Here is a 15401-nt window from a genome sequence, read left to right as displayed (position 1 = left end):
AGGGAGTGGTGTGAATGGAGTGGTGTGTGTGTGTGTGTGTGTGTGTGAGGAGGGGCTCCCTTAGTTAAGGTATGAAGGGGAGGTAGTGCACAGGTTGAAATAGATGTACTCGGGCTTGCAGCCGCCAGTTGATGCTGGCCAACCGAAGGCAGTGGAGGAGCCTGGGGGATGCAGGTGGAGGGAAGGGCAGGAGCCGTCCCTGCTTACCACGGGTTTTCCTTGTAGGGATACCCCGGGGGAGTTTTGATGAGGTTCTCCTGCAAGCCCTCAAGGGAGTCGTGGCCACTGAAAGAGGTGAGCGATGTTCCCCAACTCCTTCGCTTGCCTCTCTGCCCCTCCTGGTCCCCAGTGGGTGGGTTGGGCAAGGAGGGCTTGTGACCTGTATGCCAGCAACGGGGAAGGCAGTGTCTGGGAGAGCTAAACCTTGGGCTCACTGTGTGCTCTTTCGGGAAGTGGGAAGGGGAGCGGGCTGAGGTGGAAGGGGCCCTGAGTTCTCAGACTGGCCTTGTAGACTTGTTGTCTGTTTCTTCAGCAGACTGAGGAAGCTTGCAGATCGAGGCCATCCAAAGAGGAGGAGAGCTGATCGGGAGAGGAGGGCCACGTGCGAAGAGACGGGGGAGCATCCAGAAGGCAAGTTCTTCCGCGGAAGCGGAAGGGCTTGCTAAGCAGGGGCACCAGGGGACCCGAAGCCTGGCGTGATGCCACGCCTGAAGCTCCTGATGATGTTGGCTGGCAGAAGCTGGCGGCAGTCGGCCGGGGGGTGGGGGTGGGCATCAGTGGCAGGTAGCTGGGGGGAGGGGGTTGCGTAGGGATGCAGAGTGAGAGTGTGAGTGAGCGAGTGAGTGAGTGCAACCCTGCGTGCCCATCCGTTCCGACGGACAGGGACCAAACGCCCATTCGTTTCGACGGACAGGGCTTGAGTGCCCATCTGCTGCGGCGGACAGGGCTCGAGCGCTCCTCTGGCTGGACGGACAGGGCTTGCGAGCCCATCCGTTCGCAGGGACAGAGTTTGAGTGCCAGTCCACACAGATGAACGGAGCACAGTGCCCGACCCTTCAGATGGCCGGAGCACGGGTGCACGTCCCCTGAAGTGGACGCAGCTGGGGTGCCCGTCCCTTCGCAGGGACGGAGCCGGGTTCCTCGTCCCTTCATGTGGACTGAGGTGGGGTGCCCGTTCTTTCTGGTTTACAGAACGTGTGTGTGAGTGTGTGTGTGTGTGTGTGTGTGGACGGAGAGTGAATGCGAGGGGTAGGCATGGGCACCAAGCGGCTCACCAACTGAAGTTCATGACGATTTTTAGCCTGCCGTCACAAACTTCCATGAACTTTTCAAGAATTGGTGGCGGTTCGTGTTTTGAGCAGAGAGCAGGGCTTTAAAGGCACTCAGGGCCGTCCCCTTAAACCTCTGCTTTCTTTTTTTGTCCCGTGCCGCTGTTTTTCGCGGCCTCCCCGGGGACGGGAACGCAGGGGCCGAAAGGGACTCCGAGCCCTTTTCTTTTTTTACTGGACCGTTTTGGTTCAGTAAAGAGAGAAATGCTACAGCTTGCATATTACAGGACTACTATTCCAAGATAGGGAAAAAACAACAAAACACACACACATCAGGCTGCCATTTCCCTATGCTTCTCTTCTTCTTGTACATCTCCCTAACGCCGTAGATGACAGACTGATGCTTCTTCCCCCCAGGCTTACATAGCCAGTCTGAAAGTCCAGGATTTCTCTCCACCTCCTTCCCCCCCGCCCCAATCTGATCTCCTATGGGACTCCGCTTTCTTCTGGATTGCAAAGTTCTTGCCTTTTGCTTCAAGAACGCAAGTGTTGCTGGTGTCCCGTATTCTAACGCTTTGTCTAATCAGTCAGTAGTAGCTGGTCAGGATTCTGTTTTCCATCTTGTTGCATGAAGGATCCTAGCAGCTGCTTTTGCCATGGATTGAACAAAGTAGCTAGACGTGTGGAGGAGTTTTCTTGTTCTGTTTCCTTATGTCCATATTGTATACTGTGCTAATTGCCCTTTCAATCTCTTTTGCCTCTCCTCATGAATCATATTCCAGCATTCCCAGGCTTTCTAGCAAGTCCTCCAGATGCGAAAAAACCATGCATCTGTCTCCTGCCGTTCCCAGCATTGGCTGATAGGAGTTCTTGCCATTCCTGCTCTACCTTGGGAAGCAGCAAGCTACCTAAAAAGCATCTTATCCCCGTTTTCTGTTAACATCTGACATTCAGTGTCCCCACAATGACTCCCACTGGGCCAGGCTTCTCTTCTTTCCAAGGCTTCAAGCCCATTGTGGCGCGCAGTCTTTAACTTGTCAACTTCTGGAGTCACCCTGCAATAACGATATGTTTTGAATGGCCCGCTAGCAAATGAGAATAAGCAGGCCTCCTACAGTCACTGGTTATTCCCTTGTAGAGCCTGCTGGAGGTTAAATTAGCCAAGCTACAGTCTTCCCTTCAGCCTTAATAATTTGCCGTTCCTTCCCCTCTCCAAAATTACACTGTCTCATTCTGTTTTTTTTCTTTTGAAGTTTGCGTATCGAAGGCATTGGCCAAAGCGATGGGCTTGGTCTCTTTTGACACTGAAACGATATGTTTAGCAAGCAGTCTCAAGCTTTACTCTTGATCTTTCCTCTGGATCATTCTCAGCAGTTTTTTTTTTTAAATCCTCAGTCCTTATGAATGGCTTCCTTAGGGTCCATTCTCTCTGTTTTCACACTGCTTCCTTCCTTGAGGGTCCGGAATCCAGTCCGTACTCTCAACCGGTGCTGCCGCTGGTTTGTAGGACTTCATATGCGAAGCTGCAAGGCAACTCCTAGTCCCCTTCGGCCCCTTATTTCTCCTCCCGACGCACCGTTTGGATTGCGGTTCCGTCCCTAGTTCAGCCAGGAACCTAACCGCATATCCCTGGTTGGTGCCCATGCCTAGGGGATGGTTTGAGTGGGGCAGGGAGTGGTGTGAATGGAGTGGTGTGTGTGTGTGTGTGTGTGTGTGTGAGGAGGGGCTCCCTTAGTTAAGGTATGAAGGGGAGGTAGTGCACAGGTTGAAATAGATGTACTCGGGCTTGCAGCCGCCAGTTGATGCTGGCCAACCGAAGGCAGTGGAGGAGCCTGGGGGATGCAGGTGGAGGGAAGGGCAGGAGCCGTCCCTGCTTACCACGGGTTTTCCTTGTAGGGATACCCCGGGGGAGTTTTGATGAGGTTCTCCTGCAAGCCCTCAAGGGAGTCGTGGCCACTGAAAGAGGTGAGCGATGTTCCCCAACTCCTTCGCTTGCCTCTCTGCCCCTCCTGGTCCCCAGTGGGTGGGTTGGGCAAGGAGGGCTTGTGACCTGTATGCCAGCAACGGGGAAGGCAGTGTCTGGGAGAGCTAAACCTTGGGCTCACTGTGTGCTCTTTCGGGAAGTGGGAAGGGGAGCGGGCTGAGGTGGAAGGGGCCCTGAGTTCTCAGACTGGCCTTTTAGACTTGTTGTCTGTTTCTTCAGCAGACTGAGGAAGCTTGCAGATCGAGGCCATCCAAAGAGGAGGAGAGCTGATCGGGAGAGGAGGGCCACGTGCGAAGAGACGGGGGAGCATCCAGAAGGCAAGTTCTTCCGCGGAAGCGGAAGGGCTTGCTAAGCAGGGGCACCAGGGGACCCGAAGCCTGGCGTGATGCCACGCCTGAAGCTCCTGATGACGTTGGCTGGCAGAAGCTGGCGGCAGTCGGCTGGGGGGTGGGGGTGGGCATCAGTGGCAGGTAGCTGGGGGGAGGGGGTTGCGTAGGGATGCAGAGTGAGAGTGTGAGTGAGCGAGTGAGTGAGTGCAACCCTGCGTGCCCATCCGTTCCGACGGACAGGGACCAAACGCCCATTCGTTTCGACGGACAGGGCTTGAGTGCCCATCTGCTGCGGCGGACAGGGCTTGAGCGCTCCTCTGTCTGGACGGACAGGGCTTGCGAGCCCATCCGTTCGCAGGGACAGAGTTTGAGTGCCAGTCCACACAGATGAACGGAGCACAGTGCCCGACCCTTCAGATGGCCGGAGCACGGGTGCACGTCCCCTGAAGTGGACGCAGCTGGGGTGCCCGTCCCTTCGCAGGGACGGAGCCGGGGGCCTCGTCCCTTCGTGTGGACTGAGGTGGGGTGCCCGTTCTTTCTGGTGGACAGAACGTGTGTGTGTGTGTGTGTGAGTGTGTGTGTGTGTGTGTGTGTGTGGACGGAGAGTGAATGCGAGGGGTAGGCATGGGCACCAAGCGGCTCACCAACTGAAGTTCATGACGATTTTTAGCCTGCCGTCACAAACTTCCATGAACTTTTCAAGAATTGGTGGCGGTTCGTGTTTTGAGCAGAGAGCAGGGCTTTAAAGGCACTCAGGGCCGTCCCCTTAAACCTCTGCTTTCTTTTTTTGTCCCGTGCCGCTGTTTTTCGCGGCCTCCCCGGGGACGGGAACGCAGGGGCCGAAAGGGACTCCGAGCCCTTTTCTTTTTTTACTGGACCGTTTTGGTTCAGTAAAGAGAGAAATGCTACAGCTTGCATATTACAGGACTACTATTCCAAGATAGGGAAAAAACAACAAAACACACACACATCAGGCTGCCATTTCCCTATGCTTCTCTTCTTCTTGTACATCTCCCTAACGCCGTAGATGACAGACTGATGCTTCTTCCCCCCAGGCTTACATAGCCAGTCTGAAAGTCCAGGATTTCTCTCCACCTCCTTCCCCCCCGCCCCAATCTGATCTCCTATGGGACTCCGCTTTCTTCTGGATTGCAAAGTTCTTGCCTTTTGCTTCAAGAACGCAAGTGTTGCTGGTGTCCCGTATTCTAACGCTTTGTCTAATCAGTCAGTAGTAGCTGGTCAGGATTCTGTTTTCCATCTTGTTGCATGAAGGATCCTAGCAGCTGCTTTTGCCATGGATTGAACAAAGTAGCTAGACGTGTGGAGGAGTTTCCTTATGTCCATATTGTATACTGTGCTAATTGCCCTTTCAATCTCTTTTGCCTCTCCTCATGAATCATATTCCAGCATTCCCAGGCTTTCTAGCAAGTCCTCCAGATGCGAAAAAACCATGCATCTGTCTCCTGCCGTTCCCAGCATTGGCTGATAGGAGTTCTTGCCATTCCTGCTCTACCTTGGGAAGCAGCAAGCTACCTAAAAAGCATCTTATCCCCGTTTTCTGTTAACATCTGACATTCAGTGTCCCCACAATGACTCCCACTGGGCCAGGCTTCTCTTCTTTCCAAGGCTTCAAGCCCATTGTGGCGCGCAGTCTTTAACTTGTCAACCTCTGGAGTCACCCTGCAATAACGATATGTTTTGAATGGCCCGCTAGCAAATGAGAATAAGCAGGCCTCCTACAGTCACTGGTTATTCCCTTGTAGAGCCTGCTGGAGGTTAAATTAGCCAAGCTACAGTCTTCCCTTCAGCCTTAATAATTTGCCGTTCCTTCCCCTCTCCAAAATTACACTGTCTCATTCTGTTTTTTTTTCTTTTGAAGTTTGCGTATCGAAGGCATTGGCCAAAGCGATGGGCTTGGTCTCTTTTGACACTGAAACGATATGTTTAGCAAGCAGTCTCAAGCTTTACTCTTGATCTTTCCTCTGGATCATTCTCAGCAGTTTTTTTTTTAAAATCCTCAGTCCTTATGAATGGCTTCCTTAGGGTCCATTCTCTCTGTTTTCACACTGCTTCCTTCCTTGAGGGTCCGGAATCCAGTCCGTACTCTCAACCGGTGCTGCCGCTGGTTTGTAGGACTTCATATGCGAAGCTTGAAGGCAACTCCTAGTCCTCTTCGGCCCCTTATTTCTCCTCCCGACGCACCGTTCGGATTGCGGTTCCGTCCCTAGTTCAGCCAGGAACCTAACCGCATATCCCTGGTTGGTGCCCATGCCTAGGGGATGGTTTGAGTGGGGCAGGGAGTGGTGTGAATGGAGTGGTGTGTGTGTGTGTGTGTGTGAGGAGGGGCTCCCTTAGTTAAGGTATGAAGGGGAGGTAGTGCACAGGTTGAAATAGATGTACTCGGGCTTGCAGCTGCCAGTTGATGCTGGCCAACCGAAGGCAGTGGAGGAGCCTGGAGGATGCCGGTGGAGGGAAGGGCAGGAGCCGTCCCTGCTTACCACGGGTTTTCCTTGTAGGGATACCCCGGGGGAGTTTTGATGAGGTTCTCCTGCAAGCCCTCAAGGGAGTCGTGGCCACTGAAAGAGGTAAGCGATGTTCCCCAACTCCTTCGCTTGCCTCTCTGCCCCTCCTGGTCCCCAGTGGGTGGGTTGGGCAAGGAGGGCTTGTGACCTGTATGCCAGCAACGGGGAAGGCAGTGTCTGGGAGAGCTAAACCTTGGGCTCACTGTGTGCTCTTTCGGGAAGTGGGAAGGGGAGCGGGCTGAGGTGGAAGGGGCCCTGAGTTCTCAGACTGGCCTTGTAGACTTGTTGTCTGTTTCTTCAGCAGACTAAGGAAGCTTGCAGATCGAGGCCATCCAAAGAGGAGGAGAGCTGATCGGGAGAGGAGGGCCACGTGCGAAGAGACGGGGGAGCATCCAGAAGGCAAGTTCTTCCGCGGAAGCGGAAGGGCTTGCTAAGCAGGGGGCACCAGGCGACCCGAAGCCTGGCGTGATGCCACGCCTGAAACTCCTGATGACGTTGGCTGGCAGAAGCTGGCGGCAGTCGGCCGGGGGGTGGGGGTGGGCATCAGTGGCAGGTAGCTGGGGGGAGGGGGTTGCGTAGGGATGCAGAGTGAGAGTGTGAGTGAGCGAGTGAGTGAGTGCAACCCTGCGTGCCCATCCGTTCCGACGGACAGGGACCAAACGCCCATTCGTTTCGACGGACAGGGCTTGAGTGCCCATCTGCTGCGGCGGACAGGGCTTGAGCGCTCCTCTGTCTGGACGGACAGGGCTTGCGAGCCCATCCGTTCGCAGGGACAGAGTTTGAGTGCCAGTCCACACAGATGAACGGAGCACAGTGCCCGACCCTTCAGATGGCCGGAGCACGGGTGCACGTCCCCTGAAGTGGACGCAGCTGGGGTGCCCGTCCCTTCGCAGGGACGGAGCCGGGGGCCTCGTCCCTTCGTGTGGACTGAGGTGGGGTGCCCGTTCTTTCTGGTGGACAGAACGTGTGTGTGTGTGTGTGTGAGTGTGTGTGTGTGTGTGTGTGTGTGGACGGAGAGTGAATGCGAGGGGTAGGCATGGGCACCAAGCGGCTCACCAACTGAAGTTCATGACGATTTTTAGCCTGCCGTCACAAACTTCCATGAACTTTTCAAGAATTGGTGGCGGTTCGTGTTTTGAGCAGAGAGCAGGGCTTTAAAGGCACTCAGGGCCGTCCCCTTAAACCTCTGCTTTCTTTTTTTGTCCCGTGCCGCTGTTTTTCGCGGCCTCCCCGGGGACGGGAACGCAGGGGCCGAAAGGGACTCCGAGCCCTTTTCTTTTTTTACTGGACCGTTTTGGTTCAGTAAAGAGAGAAATGCTACAGCTTGCATATTACAGGACTACTATTCCAAGATAGGGAAAAAACAACAAAACACACACACATCAGGCTGCCATTTCCCTATGCTTCTCTTCTTCTTGTACATCTCCCTAACGCCGTAGATGACAGACTGATGCTTCTTCCCCCCAGGCTTACATAGCCAGTCTGAAAGTCCAGGATTTCTCTCCACCTCCTTCCCCCCCGCCCCAATCTGATCTCCTATGGGACTCCGCTTTCTTCTGGATTGCAAAGTTCTTGCCTTTTGCTTCAAGAACGCAAGTGTTGCTGGTGTCCCGTATTCTAACGCTTTGTCTAATCAGTCAGTAGTAGCTGGTCAGGATTCTGTTTTCCATCTTGTTGCATGAAGGATCCTAGCAGCTGCTTTTGCCATGGATTGAACAAAGTAGCTAGACGTGTGGAGGAGTTTTCTTGTTCTGTTTCCTTATGTCCATATTGTATACTGTGCTAATTGCCCTTTCAATCTCTTTTGCCTCTCCTCATGAATCATATTCCAGCATTCCCAGGCTTTCTAGCAAGTCCTCCAGATGCGAAAAAACCATGCATCTGTCTCCTGCCGTTCCCAGCATTGGCTGATAGGAGTTCTTGCCATTCCTGCTCTACCTTGGGAAGCAGCAAGCTACCTAAAAAGCATCTTATCCCCGTTTTCTGTTAACATCTGACATTCAGTGTCCCCACAATGACTCCCACTGGGCCAGGCTTCTCTTCTTTCCAAGGCTTCAAGCCCATTGTGGCGCGCAGTCTTGTCAACCTCTGGAGTCACCCTGCAATAACGATATGTTTTGAATGGCCCGCTAGCAAATGAGAATAAGCAGGCCTCCTACAGTCACTGGTTATTCCCTTGTAGAGCCTGCTGGAGGTTAAATTAGCCAAGCTACAGTCTTTCCTTCAGCCTTAATAATTTGCCGTTCCTTCCCCTCTCCAAAATTACACTGTCTCATTCTGTTTTTTTTTCTTTTGAAGTTTGCGTATCGAAGGCATTGGCCAAAGCGATGGGCTTGGTCTCTTTTGACACTGAAACGATATGTTTAGCAAGCAGTCTCAAGCTTTACTCTTGATCTTTCCTCTGGATCATTCTCAGCAGTTTTTTTTTTTAAATCCTCAGTCCTTATGAATGGCTTCCTTAGGGTCCATTCTCTCTGTTTTCACACTGCTTCCTTCCTTGAGGGTCCGGAATCCAGTCCGTACTCTCAACCGGTGCTGCCGCTGGTTTGTAGGACTTCATATGCGAAGCTGCAAGGCAACTCCTAGTCCTCTTCGGCCCCTTATTTCTCCTCCCGACGCACCGTTTGGATTGCGGTTCCGTCCCTAGTTCAGCCAGGAACCTAACCGCATATCCCTGGTTGGTGCCCATGCCTAGGGGATGGTTTGAGTGGGGCAGGGAGTGGTGTGAATGGAGTGGTGTGTGTGTGTGTGTGTGTGTGTGTGTGTGTGAGGAGGGGCTCCCTTAGTTAAGGTATGAAGGGGAGGTAGTGCACAGGTTGAAATAGATGTACTCGGGCTTGCAGCCGCCAGTTGATGCTGGCCAACCGAAGGCAGTGGAGGAGCCTGGGGGATGCCGGTGGAGGGAAGGGCAGGAGCCGTCCCTGCTTTCCACGGGTTTTCCTTGTAGGGATACCCCGGGGGAGTTTTGATGAGGTTCTCCTGCAAGCCCTCAAGGGAGTCGTGGCCACTGAAAGAGGTGAGCGATGTTCCCCAACTCCTTCGCTTGCCTCTCTGCCCCTCCTGGTCCCCAGTGGGTGGGTTGGGCAAGGAGGGCTTGTGACCTGTATGCCAGCAACGGGGAAGGCAGTGTCTGGGAGAGCTAAACCTTGGGCTCACTGTGTGTTCTTTCGGGAAGTGGGAAGGGGAGCGGGCTGAGGTGGCAGGGGCTCTGAGTTCTCAGACTGGCCTTGTAGACTTGTTGTCTGTTTCTTCAGCAGACTGAGGAAGCTTGCAGATCGAGGCCATCCAAAGAGGAGGAGAGCTGATCGGGAGAGGAGGGCCACGTGCGAAGAGACGGGGGAGCATCCAGAAGGCAAGTTCTTCCGCGGAAGCGGAAGGGCTTGCTAAGCAGGGGGCACCAGGGGACCCGAAGCCTGGCGTGATGCCACGCCTGAAACTCCTGATGACGTTGGCTGGCAGAAGCTGGCGGCAGTCGGCCGGGGGGTGGGGGTGGGCATCAGTGGCAGGTAGCTGGGGGGAGGGGGTTGCGTAGGGATGCAGAGTGAGAGTGTGAGTGAGCGAGTGAGCGAGTGCAACCCTGCGTGCCCATCCGTTCCGACGGACAGGGACCAAACGCCCATTCGTTTCGACGGACAGGGCTTGAGTGCCCATCTGCTGCGGCGGACAGGGCTTGAGCGCTCCTCTGTCTGGACGGACAGGGCTTGCGAGCCCATCCGTTCGCAGGGACAGAGTTTGAGTGCCAGTCCACACAGATGAACGGAGCACAGTGCCCGACCCTTCAGATGGCCGGAGCACGGGTGCACGTCCCCTGAAGTGGACGCAGCTGGGGTGCCCGTCCCTTCGCAGGGACGGAGCCGGGGGCCTCGTCCCTTCGTGTGGACTGAGGTGGGGTGCCCGTTCTTTCTGGTGGACAGAACGTGTGTGTGTGTGTGTGTGAGTGTGTGTGTGTGGACGGAGAGTGAATGCGAGGGGTAGGCATGGGCACCAAGCGGCTCACCAACTGAAGTTCATGAAGATTTTTAGCCTGCCGTCACAAACTTCCATGAACTTTTCAAGAATTGGTGGTGGTTCGTGTTTTGAGCAGAGAGCAGGGCTTTAAAGGCACTCAGGGCCGTCCCCTTAAACCTCTGCTTTATTTTTCTGTCCCGTGCCTCTGTTTTTCGCGGCCTCCCCGGGGACGGGAACGCAGGGGCCGAAAGGGACTCCGAGCCCTTTTCTTTTTTTACTGGACCGTTTTGGTTCAGTAAGGAGAGAAATGCTACAGCTTGCATATTACAGGACTACTATTCCAAGATAGGGAAAAAACAACAAAACACACACACATCAGGCTGCCATTTCCCTATGCTTCTCTTCTTCTTGTACATGTCCCTAACGCCGTAGATGACATACTGATGCTTCTTCCCCCCAGGCTTACATAGCCAGTCTGAAAGTCCAGGATTTCTCTCCACCTCCTTCCCCCCCGCCCCAATCTGATCTCCTATGGGACTCCGCTTTCTTCTGGATTGCAAAGTTCTTGCCTTTTGCTTCAAGAACGCAAGTGTTGCTGGTGTCCCGTATTCTAACGCTTTGTCTAATCAGTCAGTAGTAGCTGGTCAGGATTCTGTTTTCCATCTTGTTGCATGAAGGATCCTAGCAGCTGCTTTTGCCATGGATTGAACAAAGTAGCTAGACGTGTGGAGGAGTTTTCTTGTTCTGTTTCCTTATGTCCATATTGTATACTGTGCTAATTGCCCTTTCAATCTCTTTTGCCTCTCCTCATGAATCATATTCCAGCATTCCCAGGCTTTCTAGCAAGTCCTCCAGATGCGAAAAAACCATGCATCTGTCTCCTGCCGTTCCCAGCATTGGCTGATAGGAGTTTTTGCCATTCCTGCTCTACCTTGGGAAGCAGCAAGCTACCTAAAAAGCATCTTATCCCCGTTTTCTGTTAACATCTGACATTCAGTGTCCCCACAATGACTCCCACTGGGCCAGGCTTCTCTTCTTTCCAAGGCTTCAAGCCCATTGTGGCGCGCAGTCTTTAACTTGTCAACTTCTGGAGTCACCCTGCAATAACGATATGTTTTGACTGGCCCGCTAGCGAATGAGAATAAGCAGGCCTGCTACAGTCACTGGTTATTCCCTTGTAGAGCCTGCTGGAGGTTAAATTAGCCAAGCTACAGTCTTCCCTTCAGCCTTAGTAATTTGCCGTTCCTTCCCCTCTCCAAAATTACACTGTCTCATTCTGTTTTTTTTCTTTTGAAGTTTGCGTATCGAAGGCATTGGCCAAAGCGATGGGCTTGGTCTCTTTTGACACTGAAACGATATGTTTAGCAAGCAGTCTCAAGCTTTACTCTTGATCTTTCTTCTGGATCATTCTCAGCAGTTTTTTTTTAAAAATCCTCAGTCCGTATGAATGGCTTCCTTAGGGTCCATTCTCTCTGTTTTCACACTGCTTCCTTCCTTGAGGGTCCGGAATCCAGTCCGTACTCTCAACCGGTGCTGCCGCTGGTTTGTAGGACTTCATATGCGAAGCTGCAAGGCAACTCCTAGTCCTCTTCGGCCCCTTATTTCTCCTCCCGACGCGCCGTTCGGATTGCGGTTCCGTCCCTAGTTCAGCCAGGAACCTAACCGCATATCCCTGGTTGGTGCCCATGCCTAGGGCATGGTTTGAGTGGGGCAGGGAGTGGTGTGAATGGAGTGGTGTGTGTGTGTGTGTGTGTGAGGAGGGGCTCCCTTAGTTAAGGTATGAAGGGGAGGTAGTGCACAGGTTGAAATAGATGTACTCGGGCTTGCAGCCGCCAGTTGATGCTGGCCAACCGAAGGCAGTGGAGGAGCCTGGAGGATGCCGGTGGAGGGAAGGGCAGGAGCCGTCCCTGCTTACCACGGGTTTTCCTTGTAGGGATACCCCGGGGGAGTTTTGATGAGGTTCTCCTGCAAGCCCTCAAGGAAGTCGTGGCCACTGAAAGAGGTGAGCGATGTTCCCCAACTCCTTCGCTTGCCTCTCTGCCCCTCCTGGTCCCCAGTGGGTGGGTTGGGCAAGGAGGGCTTGTGACCTGTATGCCAGCAACGGGGAAGGCAGTGTCTGGGAGAGCTAAACCTTGGGCTCACTGTGTGCTCTTTCGGGAAGTGGGAAGGGGAGCGGGCTGAGGTGGAAGGGGCCCTGAGTTCTCAGACTGGACTTGTAGACTTGTTGTCTGTTTCTTCAGCAGACTGAGGAAGCTTGCAGATCGAGGCCATCCAAAGAGGAGGAGAGGTGATCGGGAGAGGAGGACCACGTGCGAAGAGACGGGGGAGCATCCAGAAGGCAAGTTCTTCCGCGGAAGCGGAAGGGCTTGCTAAGCAGGGGGCACCAGGCGACCCGAAGCCTGGCGTGATGCCACGCCTGAAGCTCCTGATGACGTTGGCTGGCAGAAGCTGGCGGCAGTCGGCCGGGGGGTGGGGGTGGGCATCAGTGGCAGGTAGCTGGGGGGAGGGGGTTGCGTAGGGATGCAGAGTGAGAGTGTGAGTGAGCGAGTGAGTGAGTGCAACCCTGCGTGCCCATCCGTTCCGACGGACAGGGACCAAACGCCCATTCGTTTCGACGGACAGGGCTTGAGTGCCCATCTGCTGCGGCGGACAGGGCTTGAGCGCTCCTCTGTCTGGACGGACAGGGCTTGCGAGCCCATCCGTTCGCAGGGACAGAGTTCGAGTGCCAGTCCACACAGATGAACGGAGCACAGTGCCCGACCCTTCAGATGGCCGGAGCACGGGTGCACGTCCCCTGAAGTGGACGCAGCTGGGGTGCCCGTCCCTTCGCAGGGACGGAGCCGGGGGCCTCGTCCCTTCGTGTGGACTGAGGTGGGGTGCCCGTTCTTTCTGGTGGACAGAACGTGTGTGTGTGTGTGTGAGTGTGTGTGTGTGTGTGTGTGGACGGAGAGTGAATGCGAGGGGTAGGCATGGGCACCAAGCGGCTCACCAAATGAAGTTCATGACGATTTTTAGCCTGCCGTCACAAACTTCCATGAACTTTTCAAGAATTGGTGGCGGTTCGTGTTTTGAGCAGAGAGCAGGGCTTTAAAGGCACTCAGGGCCGTCCCCTTAAACCTCTGCTTTCTTTTTTTGTCCCGTGCCACTGTTTTTCGCGGCCTCCCCGGGGACGGGAACGCAGGGGCCGAAAGGGACTCCGAGCCCTTTTCTTTTTTTACTGGACCGTTTTGGTTCAGTAAAGAGAGAAATGCTACAGCTTGCATATTACAGGACTACTATTCCAAGATAGGGAAAAAACAACAAAACACACACACATCAGGCTGCCATTTCCCTATGCTTCTCTTCTTCTTGTACATCTCCCTAACGCCGTAGATGACAGACTGATGCTTCTTCCCCCCAGGCTTACATAGCCAGTCTGAAAGTCCAGGATTTCTCTCCACCTCCTTCCCCCCCGCCCCAATCTGATCTCCTATGGGACTCCGCTTTCTTCTGGATTGCAAAGTTCTTGCCTTTTGCTTCAAGAACGCAAGTGTTGCTGGTGTCCCGTATTCTAACGCTTTGTCTAATCAGTCAGTAGTAGCTGGTCAGGATTCTGTTTTCCATCTTGTTGCATGAAGGATCCTAGCAGCTGCTTTTGCCATGGATTGAACAAAGTAGCTAGACGTGTGGAGGAGTTTTCTTGTTCTGTTTCCTTATGTCCATATTGTATACTGTGCTAATTGCCCTTTCAATCTCTTTTGCCTCTCCTCATGAATCATATTCCAGCATTCCCAGGCTTTCTAGCAAGTCCTCCAGATGCGAAAAAACCATGCATCTGTCTCCTGCCGTTCCCAGCATTGGCTGATAGGAGTTCTTGCCATTCCTGCTCTACCTTGGGAAGCAGCAAGCTACCTAAAAAGCATCTTATCCCCGTTTTCTGTTAACATCTGACATTCAGTGTCCCCACAATGACTCCCACTGGGCCAGGCTTCTCTTCTTTCCAAGGCTTCAAGCCCATTGTGGCGCGCAGTCTTTAACTTGTCAACTTCTGGAGTCACCCTGCAATAACGATATGTTTTGAATGGCCCGCTAGCAAATGAGAATAAGCAGGCCTCCTACAGTCACTGGTTATTCCCTTGTAGAGCCTGCTGGAGGTTAAATTAGCCAAGCTACAGTCTTCCCTTCAGCCTTAATAATTTGCCGTTCCTTCCCCTCTCCAAAATTACACTGTCTCATTCTGTTTTTTTTCTTTTGAAGTTTGCGTATCGAAGGCATTGGCCAAAGCGATGGGCTTGGTCTCTTTTGACACTGAAACGATATGTTTAGCAAGCAGTCTCAAGCTTTACTCTTGATCTTTCCTCTGGATCATTCTCAGAATTTTTTTTTAAATCCTCAGTCCGTATGAATGGCTTCCTTAGGGTCCATTCTCTCTGTTTTCACACTGCTTCCTTCCTTGAGGGTCCGGAATCCAGTCCGTACTCTCAACCGGTGCTGCCGCTGGTTTGTAGGACTTCATATGCGAAGCTGCAAGGCAACTCCTAGTCCTCTTCGGCCCCTTATTTCTCCTCCCGACGCGCCGTTCGGATTGCGGTTCCGTCCCTAGTTCAGCCAGGAACCTAACCGCATATCCCTGGTTGGTGCCCATGCCTAGGGGATGGTTTGAGTGGGGCAGGGAGTGGTGTGAATGGAGTGGTGTGTGTGTGTGTGTGTGTGTGTGTGAGGAGGGGCTCCCTTAGTTAAGGTATGAAGGGGAGGTAGTGCACAGGTTGAAATAGATGTACTCGGGCTTGCAGCCGCCAGTTGATGCTGGCCAACCGAAGGCAGTGGAGGAGCCTGGAGGATGCCGGTGGAGGGAAGGGCAGGAGCCGTCCCTGCTTACCACGGGTTTTCCTTGTAGGGATACCCCGGGGGAGTTTTGATGAGGTTCTCCTGCAAGCCCTCAAGGGAGTCGTGGCCACTGAAAGAGGTGAGCGATGTTCCCCAACTCCTTCGCTTGCCTCTCTGCCCCTCCTGGTCCCCAGTGGGTGGGTTGGGCAAGGAGGGCTTGTGACCTGTATGCCTGCTGGAGGTTAAATTAGCCCTTTTCTTTTTTTACTGGACCGTTTTGGTTCAGTAAAGAGAGAAATGCTACAGCTTCCATATTACAGGACTACTATTCCAAGATAGGGAAAAAACAACAAAACACACACACATCAGGCTGCCATTTCCCTATGCTTCTCTTCTTCTTGTACATCTCCCTAACGCCGTAGATGACAGACTGATGCTTCTTCCCCCCAGGCTTACATAGCCAGTCTGAAAGTCCAGGATTTCTCTCCACCTCCTTCCCCCCCGCCCCAATCTGATCTCCTATGGGACTCCGCTTTCTTCTGGA

The sequence above is a fragment of the Paroedura picta genome, chromosome 13, assembly GCF_049243985.1.
Source record: "Paroedura picta isolate Pp20150507F chromosome 13, Ppicta_v3.0, whole genome shotgun sequence".
Classification (NCBI taxonomy): Eukaryota; Metazoa; Chordata; class Lepidosauria; order Squamata; family Gekkonidae; genus Paroedura; species Paroedura picta.
The sequence above is the reverse complement of the archived record's forward strand: the minus strand, read 5'-3'. Positions refer to the sequence as shown.